At 34.5% G+C, this 14,229-nt stretch overlaps 1 pseudogene; it reads left to right on the top strand.

Moving 5' to 3' along the window:
* Positions 1-6,882, top strand: part of LOC107844370 — a 53,795-nt pseudogene extending 46,913 nt beyond the window's left edge.
* The last annotated feature ends 7,347 nt before the right edge of the window (positions 6,883-14,229 follow it).

Raw genomic sequence — 14,229 nt, 5'->3', positions numbered from 1 at the left:
AACTATCACTTAAGTACAGTCTTTTCTAATCAATCATTGAGGGAGATTTATACAATTTTAATCATCCCCAAGGCTAACCTGTTTCTTTCAAAATATTCTCTACTCAAGGCCTTAGTAAATATGTCAGCAATTTATTCCTTAGTTGAATAAAAAATAATTGATATATGACCTTTTTCAACATTATCTCTAAGAAAGTGATGTCTAATATCAATATGCTTGGTTCTTTTATGTTGAACAGGATTTTTAGCTATGTTAATGGCACTTGTATTATCACAAAAAATGAGAACACAACCAACATCTATACCAAAATCCATAAGTTGTTGCTTAATTCACAATAACTGAGCACAGCAAGACCCAACAACTATATATTCAGCCTCAGCAGTGGACAAAGTAGCTGAATTTTGCTTTTTTATGGACCAGGTAATTAAAAATGATCCCAATAAGTGTGCCATACCTATAGTGTTTTTCTTGTCCACCAGATATCCTGCATAATCAGCATCAGGGTATCCTACCAAATCAAAGTTACTACCTTTGGGATACCATAATCCAAGATCACTTATTCCTTTTAAGTATCTAAAGATTCTTTTTACTGATTTTAGATGTGATTCCTTAGGATTATCTTGAAACCTGACACATAGCCCTACACTAAATACAATATCAGGCCTACTTGTAGTGAGGTATAGGAGTGATCCTATCATACCTCTATACATCTTTTGCTCTACATCTGAACCTGTTTCATCCATGTCCAACTTCGTGGCAGTGGCAATAGGAGTACTGATCTCCTTTGCTTCTTCCATGGAAAATCTTTTGAGAAGCTCTTTGACATACTTCTGTTGGTGGATCATTGTCCCTGATGCTGATTGTCTTATTTGTAAACCCAAAAAGTAATTTAGTTCTCCTATCATGCTCATCTCAAATTCATTGCTCATGAGTTTTGCACATTCATGATTCATATTCATATTAGTTGATCCAAATATAATGTCATCCACATATACCTGCACAACTAACAAATCCTTTCCATTATCTTTTAAGAATAGCGTATTATTAATTTTACCTCTGAAATGACTATTCTCCAATAGAAACTTCGACAACCTCTCATACCAAGCTCTAGGTGATTGTTTTAGCCCATATAAAGCTTTATCTAGTTTATACACATGATCAGGAAATTCTTTGCTTTCGAGTCCTGGAGGTTGCTTGACATAAACCTCCTCTTTGAGAAACCCATTCAGAAATGCACTCTTCATATCCATCTGATAAAGTATAAACTCTTTGTAGGCAGCAAATGCAACAAGTAATCTTATAGCTTCCAATCTTGATATACGAGCAAAAGTCTCATCAAAGTTGATTTCTTTCTCTTGGTTATATCCTTGGACCACCAGCCTTGCCTTATTTCTTGTGACTGTTCCATGCTCATCAACTTTGTTCTTGTACACCCACTTAGTTCCAATTACTGATCTATCTTTTGGAAGTGGAACCAAGGGCCATACTTTGCTTCTTTTAAACTGCTTCAGTTCTTCTTGCATAGCTATGATTCAAGCAACATCAAGAAATGCTTCAGTTACCTTCTTTGGCTCTATTTCTGACAGGAATTCCTTGAAAGGACATATACATCTTAGTCCAGATCTTGTAGTAATCCCATAGGTGAGTTCAGTGAGAACATTTTCTATGGGATGTGATCTTTGATATTTGTACCCTTTTGGAATCAAGACTAGTGAGCCACTAGGATCACTGATGATATTTTGATCTGGGGTAGTTGGTGGCTCAGTTCCCCCTTTTATTGTGCCTTTAGCTTCAATTCCCCCTGTTACTGTGCCTTCAGCTTCAATTCCCCCTGTTGAAGTTCCTTTAAGTTTGATAGCTTCAGTCAATGAACCAGTTTGTGCAATCTGTTCCTCAGCATTATTTTTTTCCTACAGGTTAGTCTTGACACAGGATTCATCAAAAATCACATGCATATTTTCTTCAACACAGTTTGTTCTGTTGTTTAAAATCCTATATGCTTTACTATTAAGTGAATATCCTAAAAAGATTTCCTCATCACTTTTAGCATCAAATTTTCCCAAATTATCTTTTCCATTATTATGAATAAAATATTTACATCCAAATATTCTAAAGTGAGAGATGTTAGGCTTTCTTCCTTTTAGTAATTCATAGGAAGTCTTCTCTAACAAAGGTCTGATCATGCATCTATTTATGATATATGCTGCAATATTTACTGCCTCAGCCCAAAGGTTTTTAGCAACATTTTCTACAATCATCATTGTTCTAGCCATATCTTCCAAAGTTCTATTTTTTCTCTCCACCACTTTATTTTGTTGTGGTGTTCTAGGAGCTGAGAAGTTGTGATCTATACCATTTGTTGAACAGTATTTTAAGAATTTTACATTCTTAAATTCTGAACCATGGTCAGACCTTATAGAAACTAAAGAAGTACCTAATTTATTTTCAATCTTTTTAATGAAGATGTCAAATACATCAAAGGCATCTTCTTTAGAGGCTAGAAATAAAGTCCAAGTAAACCTGGAATAGTCATCAAAAATTACAAACACATACCTTTTTCCACCTCTGCTTTGAAGTCTCATGGGTCCACTTAAGTCTACATGAACCAGGTCAAGGCACTTGGTTGTGCTAACATGGTTCTTGGACTTAAAAGCGGAACTTACCTAATTCCCCCTTACACATGCACTGCATAGCTTTTCTTCCTTGAAATTGGTCTTGGGTAACCCCAATACCATGTCTTTGGATGAAAGTATATTTAGTTGTTTTAGACTTGCATGACCAATTCTTCTGTGCCAAAGGAGGGGATTAGTTTCTATAGCACTCAGATAAGTCAGTTCAGGTCCTGGTAGTGCCATGATATCAGCTTTGTATACATTTTTATATCTCCTTACAATGAACACAACCTCTTTAGTATCCATCCTTTTTACCTTGACTCCTGCAGCTGTAAAAACAACTTTATTACTTTTATCACATAGCTGTGAGATGCTCAACAGATTATGCTTCAATCCTTCTACAAGATAGACATCCTCCAATGCTTTTGACTCTGATGAGCCAATCTTTCCAATTCCAGTTATGATTCCCTTTTTTCCATCACCAAAGAAAACTCCTCCTCTATTTATTTTGGAGAGTAAAAGGAACTTTTTCTTATCCCCAGTGATGTGCCTTGAGGAAGCACTGTCTAAATACCAGTGCCTTTTGCTTCCTTTCATTTTCTCCTACAAAAAGAATTCAAAGGTTAACCTTAGGAACCCAGACAAGCTTGGGTCCTTTTTTATAAGTAAAAGGATGAATTAAAATTCTCTTAGTCCATGCAGGCAATACGTAGTGCAACTTGTTTCTCTGACCAGAACTAGTTTTGTTCCTTTTGGTCTGAGAAGATTTGTTAGCCAGATTTTGACTGTTTAATCTACTTTTTGAAGCTATTGGACATTCATTGGTGGGATATCCAAGGTTTCCACCAATGTAACATAAATCTTTTGATTCATCAAAACTTTTGTGGAATCCCAAACCTGCCTTTTCATTAAAATTTTTCTCACTTAATTTGTGAACAATTCTAGAGAAGTTTGTCCACCTGTTTGCCATATCAAGATCCAATTTTAGTTTAGTAATTTCCTGACTCAACTTATTCATTTTTCAGTTAAATCATGACATTGTTATTTGTATTTTACAAGCTCAAGTTCAGCATCTTCTTGTTCTTTACTCATGGCGTTCTTCCTATTTTCAGTGAGAGTTGATTTGAGAACTTCAGACCTAAGATTGTTATTTGAAATATCAAGTTCTGCAACCTGTTTCTTGAGACTGCAATTTTCCTTGTCAACTGTGTTTGAGCAAGCCTTTAAATTGATGAGATCAAATTTAAGACTTGCTAGACTGTTGAACAATTCATACCTATCACAGGTTAACTCTTGGAAATCAACAATCAATGCACTCATCAAGGAAACAAGTTTTGGCTTTGAGAACAATTTTAGCTTTTCTTTGAGTTTAAGTATACTTACCTCAGAATCCTCATCTTTTTCATCCAGATATGAATATCCAAGGGAGATGAATGCAGTTTTATCAACTTCATATTCATCTGAATCTGATCCCCAGGCTGCTATCATTGCATGCTCCTCCTTCCTTTTTGCCTTCAGCTTTTTTTCAGCCCTTTTCTTCTTCCACTCTATTTCCCAGACTGGACAGTCCCTAATCTGATGATCAATTTTTCCATATTTGTAGCACCCATTTGGATTATCATTGGAACATTTCTTAGTACATGTTCCCTTTTTCTTTTTGAAGAATTTGCTAAAGTTCTTAGTTTTGAAGGCAACTTACTCTTTAACAAGTTCAAATTCCTCATCACTATCAGAAGCTTTCAATGCAAAGATTTTGTCAGGATATGATCGTTATTTGACTCCATAAACTTCCATTTCATAAGTCCTTAGGTTCCCTACTAGTTCATCCAGAGTTATACCTTCAAGATCCTTATTAGCCTCCCTGATTACAGTCACCTTTACATTTTATTTTGATTTGGGTAATACCCCCAGAACCTTTTCAACTTGTTCTTCCTTAGAGATGACTTTTCCTAAGGAAGTCAGCTCATTTGTTAAAGTGGTAAGCCTTGTCATCATTTTATGAAGGGTTTCATTTTCTTTCATTTTGAATGCCTCATACTCAGTAAAAAGAAGAGAGATCCTAAATTTTCTTACTTGAGACGTGCCTTCATGAGCATTTACCAGTGTGTCCCAAATTTTCTTAGCAGCAGAGTGGGTGGATACTCTATTGTATTCAGTAGGTCCTAGTCCATAGACCAAGATGTTCTTAGCCTTTGGATTTTTCTTCAAGGTCAACAAGTCATCAAGAGTAAATTTACTCCTTACCTTTTTGACTTGTTCACCATCAGCCATCTTTATTGGAATAGTGGGACCATCAATAATCCTGTCCCATAGTTCATAATCTTCCCCTTGAATAAACATCTCCATCCTTGTTTTCCACCAGATAAAATGAGAGCCATCAAAGAGTGGAGGTCTAGTAGTTGACTGACCTTCACTGTGACCAGTAGGAGGTACGGAATTCATCATAGTGATCTTTTCTTAGGTACTAGCCTTATTTAAGACAACCTGGCTCTGATACCACTTGTTAAGAGTACGATCCCTACTAATTGCCTATCTGTGGAACAAGTCAGTAAACGTGGTTCAAAGAAGTAAATACTTAACAAAGTGTTTTTACGTGGAAAATATCCGGCTCAAGAAAGGTGTCAAAAACCACGACCTGTACCTCTACAGGATTTAACCCAACTTTACTATAATACTTGAGCCTCAACAATCAACAAAATTACAAGACTTCTTGTAAACTAGGAATTAAAACTTCTACTCCTACTACTACAAAAACACAAATCTTCCCAAGATAAGTGTTCTTAAGTCTTCAAGTTTCCAAACTTGAAGACATAATTCCTAACTCAGTTTATAGATCACTGAGACTAAAATAATGATTTATTACAACTCAAAGAACCTACTCACTACACAAATTCTACAACTTGCTAAGTAAGAGATCAAGTTCTTTCTTCAATTATGAGAACTGATATGCTGATTGTTGATATGCTTTTTTAGGGCTTGACCCTACTTTTGAATTTGTTTCTTGTATTTAAGAACCTACCTCATGGAGTCCTTCAATTGATATCAACTTCTGTATTCAATAGGACTCCAGATAGTTTTCTGCTACTCTTTGCCACCCCTCTCTTCTTCTTTTAATAGGATTCCTCTTTTCTCTTTCTTCAAGACTCCTTGTTCAACTCAACTTCTGCACTTCTTAGTTTTCACTCAACTTATGCAAGTCTTTTTTTTCAACTCAACTTCTAATATGATAAATGTTATGTACTTTTATTTGTAAGCCAGGTCATCATATCAATAACTTATCTGCAGGTGACCTTGGTTCAGTTGGATGGAACAGCTTTTACCACATGTTTCATTCTTATGTCTATCATCAAAACTCCACATGCTCTAACAGATATACTTTTGTATAGACATATATTGCCACAACGTTGTTGGAAATTACTTAAATAGCTTTAAATTAGTAAAGAAAAAAAGCTCATTCAAGCATTGGAAGTTTTTGATAAGTTGTTATATCCTTGCTTTTTATGCAAACAAGAAGAGTTGATGTACAAAAAAATTAAAGATGAGGACTTCGACTTAATTGCTGCCTATATTAAAGTATACAATTAGTGGACGAATGGAGATGATTTAGACAATGCACAACAGTTTTTGAGGTATACTTCCTTGAATTTGATTCTTACTGGGAGAGACACTATAAGTGCAGCTCTCACTTGGCTTTGCTGGTTCTTAGCTAAAAATCCTACAGTAGAGACAAAGATATGGAAGAGATTCAACAACAGTTGTTTCTAAAAGAAGATGAAATTCTCAAGCTTTTCAACATAGAGAGGACAAGAAAACTTGTCTATCTACATGGTGATCTTTGTGAAACTCTAAGGTTCTTTTCATTAGTTTCATTGGAGCATAAACTTTCACTTAAATTTGACTTTCTTCCAAGTGGTCACCACGTTAGTCCAAATGAGAGACTTGTGCTATCATTCTATACAATAGGGAGAATAGAGACTATATGGGGAAAATTCTTTAGAATTTAAACCAGAGCGATGGATTTTAGGACAAGAAAGGGTCAAACATGAGCCATCTTTCAAATTTCCCGCCTTTAATGCTGGTCCAAGGACTTGTTTAGGAAAAGACATAGGATTCATTCAGATAAAAATGGTGGAAGCTACAATCATATATAATTACCATATCCAACTAGTGAAAGATCAAAATAATTTCTCCTTGTGCTTCTATTATCGTTCAAATAAAAAATGGTCTGACGGTTATGATCACTAAAAGGGTTCTTCTTCGGTCTAGCTAAGTGTTAAGGCTAGTGCCTCAAAAGCTGGAGATTAGCTGTACTTGCTGCTGTAATTCAAAAGAGAGCTTTAAAGCAGGATTTAAGTTTAGCTAAATAAGGCTACAATCTTGCAAAATCTGATTTATTACATTTGCTAATCTTTAGGCCATAATTATTAGAGATAATGATAGCTTATTTTACTCTTTTTAATGACCTTTTTTAGTTATGATATCATGTATAAATGTGGTAGTGATCATTTCAATAGCCAATGAAAATTTAACCTAGACTTCTACTCTTTCTTTTCTTAGTTAAAGATCTATTTTTCTCTCCAACAGATTAGTATCAAGAGCATTGTCATCTTGAGGGACCTGTGAGAAAAGAGTGAATAAAAAACACAAGTTCTTTCTATATAACTATTCTTTAAACTGTTATCTTAAATAGTTTATAGAAAATGAATTCTAAAATAAGCTTTCTAACTCTACCTGTCTTCAATGGCGAGAATTATCAAGCTTGGGCAATTAGAATGACGGTTCATCTTGAAGCACTGTATCTCTGGGAAACAATAGAAGAGGACTATGAAGAAACACCTTTTGAGCTAATCCAATAGCGAATTCGATGAAACATCACAAGGAGAGAAAGAAAAAAAAAGCCAAAGCCAAAGCATGCCTTTTCTCTGTAGTATCTCCTTCAATTCTTACCAGAATTATGCAAATGAAGTCTGCTGTAGAAATTTAGGAGTATTTCAAAAAGAAATACCAAGGAAATAAAAGAGTGCATAATATGCAAGTGATTGATCTGATTCAGGAATTTGAAATGAAAAGAAAGAAAGAATCAGAAACTATAAGAGATTATGCAGATCAACTACTTGAATTAGCCAACAAGCTGAGATTGTTTAGTAAGGATTTTACTGATGAAAGAATTTCTCAAAAAATTCTTGTCACTCTTCCTAAGAAATATAAAGCCAAAATATCTTCTTTAGAAAATTCTAAAGATCTGTCAAGCAATACCTTAGCAGAACTTGTTAAAGCTTTGTAGGCATTGGAATAAAGGAGAATAATAAGGAAAAAAGATTCTGTTGAAGGTGCTTTTCAAGATAAATCACAGAACGAGTCATACAAGGGAAAGAAAAATAATCAAAAGCAAAAGCAAGGCAATAATTACAACAATTAGGGAGGAAGTAATGCACCCTGCCCTCACTAAAAAAAGACAAAACACTCTCGATATAAATATTGGTGGAGACCAGTGATAGCGCTCACCTATACTATTTAAAGTGGTAGAGGACGGTCGTTGTCAATATCCCAACTTGAGTTGAGATCGAATCCACAAGGAGTGAAAGATAAAGTTCTAATCTTCTGGGAAATTAAGTCCTACTAAGATAATACCCAAAGTGTTAGTAAAGTAAATGACATAATTAAAAATTGTGGGGGGGATCTTGGTTAAGGGAGAATGTATATCACTAGTAACTTGAGTTCACAAACTAAGCAACAAACTTTAATGTAACTTTGATATTTCAAGAATTTTGAGATTATGATACCTAAGGCAACTTAGGTATGGGTGTGTGAAATTTGATGCACATGCTCGTAAGTTACTAGTGTGGTAGTCTAGGTCTAGGACCCTTGAGGCTAATTTCTCAATAAAACCTCAAACATTTCACTTGTTGACCCTTTTGGGTACCTAACAAGTGTTACAATCATGCTCAGCCACTACCTCAATTTGTGCATCCTTATTTCTAGAATGATACCCAAGGTAAAGTTAACTACAAAGTCGCTCTTATGTCTAAGATAGTGAAAATGAGTTAACTAAACCAACAATTCTATACTATTGCCTTGGTTTCCGCATCCCTTTCTTAAAGATGATAAAGATACCTAAAGTTCACCCAAACCCCTCCTTCAAGGATGGTTTAGGCTTTCAAGAGCATAGGGTTTTCACTCACAAACCCATGTGGGTATTTGGGGTTTTCACCCACAAATCCCAACTAATATAATTAAGCAATAATATAACCCATTATTATCTAAATAGTATGTACACAAATACATCACAACCCACCACTAATTTACACCTTAGTTTAACATAATCCCAAGACTAAAAGAATTAGCTACTCATGAAGAAAAGAGAGAAACATATACCAAATGGGTTGTTCAAGGCATCCATTCTTCACAAATACAAAAATCAAAATTTCCAAATCAAATTTATAATTCATGCCCAATTTAGGATTTCAATTTTGTTAGTCTCTAGAATGCCTAAAATGGGAAAGGGTTTTAAGCTTTCAAAGTATTTGGGGTCGACGGCTGAAAATTGTGAAACTTCCCCTAAGATAAATCCCTCGTGACAATGATTGCACTAGATTCGCTACAATTGTGGATACCACAACCGCATGTAGATCAATTAGATCATGGTTGTTGATCTTCTTAACTGGCCATGATCGCAACCCTCTGGCCGCAATCGCAGTAACTGAGGCCTGTTTTTTCCTAGGTCTTCAGACTCCACTTCTTTACTTCTTTTAATGTTTTCCATATCGCATCCACATATTTTAATCGCAATATCTATGTTCCTACAAAATATGCAACATAGGGCATTGAATCACAAAGTTATCGCATTTAGACATACAAATCATTGTAGTGTGCATGGAAGTAGAGTGCAAATGAGTGGTAAATTCACCACTCATTGAACAGATGTAAAGTGCAACAAATATGGTAAACTAGGTCATGTGGAGAAGGTATGCAAGTCACAAATTCAACAAGAATAAGCAAGGATATAGTAAATTAATATCAAAAAGAGAAATTATTTGTAGCAACTTGTTTTGCTAGCAAAAGCACTTCTGAAAATTAGTTATTGATAATGGATGCACAAATCATATGATCAGTGATCAAGCGCTCTTTTAAGATCTAGATAAATCTATTATTTCCTAAGACTAAATTGGAAATGGAGAATAGCTTAATGCAATAGGCAAAGGAACAATTTCAATTCAAAGCCCTACAGGTTTAAAACTTATAACAGATGTTTTCATTGTTCGTGATCCTGATCAAAACCTCTTAAGTGTTGGGCAACTACTTGAAAAATAGTTTCAAAGTATTGGTTGAAGAAAAAACATGTGTCATCAAGGATTCTGATAATAGGGAGATGTTCAAGGTCAATATGAGAGGAAGAAGTTTTGCCTTGAATCTATTGGAAGAGGATCTTGCAATAATTGTTAGTTGGAAAATAATTCATAGTTATGGCACAAAAAAACTCGGGCATTATCATCATGATGCCATACTCTTCATGAATGAAAACTAGTAGAAGGTCTCCCGAGCTTTGAGAAAAATATGCCTTCTTGTGAAGCTTGTTGGTATGGGAAGGAAACAAGGCTTCCTTTTCAGAATTCACTGTAGAGGGCAAAGGATAAGTTGTAAATTATTCACACGATGTAGGCGAACCTCAGAAAACACCATATTTAAAGGGTAGTAAGTACTATATTGCCTTTATTGATGACTATTTCAAATATTATTGGATTTATATTTTGAATTTTAAATCTGAGGTCGCTGATGTATTCTGGAAATTTAAGGCTTTTGTGGAAAATCAGAGTGGTTGAAAGATTCACGTTATAAGAACAGATAATAGAATCGAGTATACTTTAGAAAAGTTCAACAACTTTTGTAATAAAGTAGGAATCAAGCATCATCTAACGACACCCTATACTCCTCAACAAAATGGAGTAGTGGAAAGAAAAAATAGGGCACTAATTAGGGTTGCATATCTTTCGGTTCAATTTGGTTATGAAAGTTATTAGTTTTACTTATTCATTATCAGTTTGTATACATGCTAAAATGTTAAAGAACCATTAAGATAATGGTTTATCGATTTTCAATCATTATCGGTTTGGTTATCGGGTTAACCGTTAACATTAAACGTATATAGTTTCAAGTTGAGGCAACTAGCAAAAACAAAACATCTCAAGTAATCACACTTCAAAGTTCAAAGTTCAAAAACAACAACTCAACTCAAGCTACTGCTTCAAGTTCTAAAATTAGAAATAGAGAAACAGTAGAATGGAAATGGATGCTCAAAGCTGTTGCTTATTACTTTATGTCTTTCTCTGCAAAAAATACATTTCAGTTTTCTTTCACGTATTTTCCCAACTTTCAAAATGAAAATTTTGGTTCATAAATCAGCTGAAACGTTACTAAAAATCTTTAGAAACCATACAATTTGTTGTTATGGAAACTATGCACGGTTACTTTAATCAATAAGTTTTAGTATTAGTTTATGTTGACTATGTAAGCTTGTACAGATTACACACGAAGTTCAAGATATGAACCTATACGTATTGTATATGCACATAAAATTAGAGACAAAAACAACCCAAAATCCATTTATCAAATTTCCACCGTACCTAATACTTGTGTTAGTGCGATGTAATAAGTCATACCCCATAATTTTAATAGAAGTGTTTATGTACAAATTTATTCGGACACCACCATTTAAAAAAGGAAACAAAGAAAAAAGCACAACAATAAGACCGATAGGGCCATCAATATGATCAATGTTGCAAAATAATTTTATTATCCGATAGTAGCAGAGGTGAAGAAGTCCACTGAGGGTCGGGTCTCCATTTAAAGCAAAGTGAAAGTAATAAAAAAATTCAAGGAAGTTAATCAAAGTAATCAAGAATAAAATGGAAAATAAAAATCAATACTCGATAAGTGCCATTACTCTTGTCCAAAGAACTAGGTAATAGAAAATCTAGAAAATTAATTGTATTAGTAGTCAGTCATAAACTAACTGACTATTGATAGAAATTGAAGATGGATCAGAATTAACTACTGAGAATAATTTATTTTGAGAATAGTATTTACTTGTTAACTCTTGTCTTGAGCACAATAGTTATGACCTTTGAGTCTTGAGAAGCAGCAGTGGGCAGTCGAAGCAGCCAGTAGCAGCGTTTGTATGTATGAACTAAACTTTGAACTATTGAATTTGATGTAATTAAAAGTGAATAAACCTACTAAAGAATTAGGCTTGGGGCCTTGGGCTGATGGGATAATTGGGGACACACCAACATAGGGCCCAATTTATTGGGTTAACAGATAAAGAAAACCCATAAAACTGAGCCCCGACCCAAGAACCTATTAATATAAAAAATAGAACCGAGAACCGACCTAGAGATTCAATAAACTTACCCATTAACCCCATAATTGAATTATCGATTTGGGTTAATAGCTTGACCCAAAATTTGCACAGCTCTAACTCTAATAGAGATGACAAGGTACTTGCTTTATGAGAAAGGGTTGCCAAAGAAATTTTAGGCTGAAGCTGCAAATACTGTAGTATTTCTGCTAAACATATTGCCAAGTATGGCTTTGATAAAGAAGACACCATTTAAGGCTTGGTTTGATTACAAACCTTTGCTAACAAATTTGAAAATATTTGGTTGTCTTTGTTTTTCTTATGTACCTTTGGTGAAAAGAGATAAATTGGAAAAGAAGACTAAACCTGGAATTTTTATAGGATATAGTAGTCTATCAAAAGATTACATAATCTATCAGCCTCAAAATAATAAACTAATTGTTAGTAGAGATGTCTTATTTGTGGAGAATGGCACATAGAGCTGGCAAGATGCTGAAAAACAAAAGAATCTAGAATTTCTAGATGATGGTATTGATGATGTACCTGTTAGAGGCACAAGAAACTTTTTTGATATATATCAAAGGTGTAAAGTTGTAGTTTTAGAACGTGCAGGACTTATAGAGGCTGTGAAAGATGAGGAATGGAGATATGCAATGTAGGAGGAGCTCAAAATGATAGAAAAGAATAATACATGGGAGCTGGTTGATAAACCATCACACAAGAAGGCCATTGGATTCAAATGGGTTTATAGAGCTAAGTTCAATCTTGATGGTTCTATAAATAAAGACAAGGCCAGGCTAGTTTCAAAAAGGTACGAGCAAATGTTTGGAGTAGATTTTTCAGAAACTTTTACTCTAGTTACCCGTTTGGATACGATAAGGGTGTTGTTAGCATTAGCAGCTTAATAGGGATAGAAGATCAACTAACATGATGTGAAATAAGATTTCCTAAATGGCTACCTTAAATAAGAAATCTTTGTATAACAATATGAAGGTTTTTCTATCAAAGGCAAAGAAGACAAATTGTACTTGCTAAAGAAGGCATTGTATTGTTTTGAAACAAGATCCTATAGCTTGGTATAGCTGAATTGATGCTCATATTCTTAGCTTAGACTTTCAAGAAAGCCTCAGTGAGTGTATGCACTATATTATAAAAGAATATTCTAACTTAATATAATGCCCTGAGACTACCCCCTAGATGTCACACGATGCTCAGGACCACAAGTGATCCCAAGCTAACCCTTGTACTGGCATAGCTCATAAGCTACTAAATAAAATACATAAGTCTGAAAGAATAATGCGAAAGATAAATATTTTCTGAATAAGATCAATGCAAACTATATTGGAATGATTACAACTCTGATTATATGAAACAAAACTAGAATCAGATACATTAACTCTACTGACTGTCTATGAAGCCTCTACTAGTATTGACTATAGGTAGCTAGGAAATGACTCCCAGCTATCTCGAACCAATATGATTGAATAAAGTAAATAAAATACTAAATTGAACTATGACTAACTCAAACCCTTGAATAAAAAAGGCTCATCACCTACTGATTGAAAGCCGCAACTGTATGATTATGATGTGCATGCTACAGCTGGTACCTACATTATGAGATAATGTAGCACATAGACATATATGTGGATCAGTACTTTAGGAATGTACTGATCATGTGGGGGTGAATTCATAAGTAAAACATTATTTAATTGTTGATATAGCTTGTAAAGAATGCAAGCTAAGTGTAAATGACTCACATTTACTTGAATAACTAAAAGTTGAAAATCAAAAATCATGAATGATAAAGCACACTGTACAAATCTTTTGAGTCATAACACTTGGTTCTAGAAGTTGTGTATTTACTCTTTCTGCTAGTGGAATAAGTAGAAAGGAAGTCAAGTCTGTTTCCAAATCATGCAGGCTAAGTGTAAAAAGGACTCACCTTTGTATTTGTAAACTAAAAGATGAAATCCCAGAGCTAATATCTTATGTAAAACAATATCTTAGTACAATGGTGAGCCTTCACACTTAGTTTCTAGAAGCTTTTCTATTATTCTTTTCTGTTAGGTTGTAGGAAATTCTTGTAAAAGTTCTTATATTAGGGAGGTTCTTTAACCGACATAAACTATGCGAGCTGTCAAGGAGTCCAACGTCTTATTCCCCTAAGGGGAAAACCTCACGTTGGGGAGAGGTGTCATACTTTTTCCAGGGAGTATAACCTAAGTTAAGTGATCATATCTGTAACTGTCATCCATATAGAAA

This window comes from Capsicum annuum, chromosome 10, assembly GCF_002878395.1.
Source record: "Capsicum annuum cultivar UCD-10X-F1 chromosome 10, UCD10Xv1.1, whole genome shotgun sequence".
Classification (NCBI taxonomy): domain Eukaryota; kingdom Viridiplantae; phylum Streptophyta; class Magnoliopsida; order Solanales; family Solanaceae; genus Capsicum; species Capsicum annuum.
The sequence above is the reverse complement of the archived record's forward strand: the minus strand, read 5'-3'. Positions and strand labels throughout refer to the sequence as shown.